The sequence below is a fragment of the Alexandromys fortis genome, unplaced genomic scaffold (genome assembly GCF_014885135.2).
Source record: "Alexandromys fortis isolate MF-2015 unplaced genomic scaffold, M_Fortis_MF-2015_v1.1 scaffold_118, whole genome shotgun sequence".
Lineage (NCBI taxonomy): Eukaryota > Metazoa > Chordata > Mammalia > Rodentia > Cricetidae > Alexandromys > Alexandromys fortis.
The window spans coordinates 2,840,302-2,840,986 of record NW_026068010.1 but is presented as its reverse complement, the minus strand read 5'-3'; the positions used below and the strand labels follow the sequence as shown (position 1 = coordinate 2,840,986).

The following is a 685-nucleotide window of genomic DNA, read 5'->3' as shown; positions in this document are numbered from 1 at the left end:
CTTTAACTCCAGTTCCAGGGCATCCAGTGGCCTCTTCTGGCCTCCTGAGGCACCAGGCATGCTCATGGTGCATGGACAAACATGCAGACAACACACCCATACATGTGAAATAAATACATCTTAAAAGTATTTTGAATAGGTTTGGAATGGCATTTCCTGGCACCATTTTTTTTCTTGAAATCCATTTTTTTTCTGGAATGAATGTAGCCTTTTGTCTAGCTGACCCATCCACATGTGTTCTCACCTAAAAACATGTGTTTTGAAGCTGCCATACTGAGAAACAGAGCTTATATCCAAGGGTTTGTTTTGCAAAGCAAACTAATGTTTCTTGGACCACACCTGAAGCTGTGCTACTAGGGGACCAAGGGTTCACACAGCCTGACTCCTCTCTAGGTACTGAGTCCTGAGCATCCTCTGTGGATAACTCTTAGCCTCGCTACACTTCTCGTGGTGAGTGCAGCTGGAGAAATGGAGGCTCTGCGAGGTTGGGAATGTCACCCACAGGCACAACGGTGACAAGAGCTAGCTAGCTAGCATTTGCAGAATTCCAGCCATTTCTGCAGTCCTTGCCCTTGACATCCCCTGCCCCCGCCACCATGAGAATTAAATGTTTTTTCAGGTGTTTTTCTTTTCTTTTTTCTTTTTTTTGGTGAACCAGTGAATTTTATTGGGGTTACTTCCAGGA

The 685-nt window shown here is 45.0% G+C and overlaps 1 long non-coding RNA gene across 1 annotated transcript in view; it reads right to left on the bottom strand.

The window, feature by feature from the left end:
• LOC126513513 (uncharacterized) overlaps positions 1-685 on the bottom strand; it is an 11,491-nt gene extending 10,806 nt beyond the window's left edge. The window contains exon 1 of the long non-coding RNA XR_007595361.1: positions 1-685. This exon is cut by the window's left edge and continues 58 nt beyond it. This is a non-coding gene — a long non-coding RNA (uncharacterized lncRNA).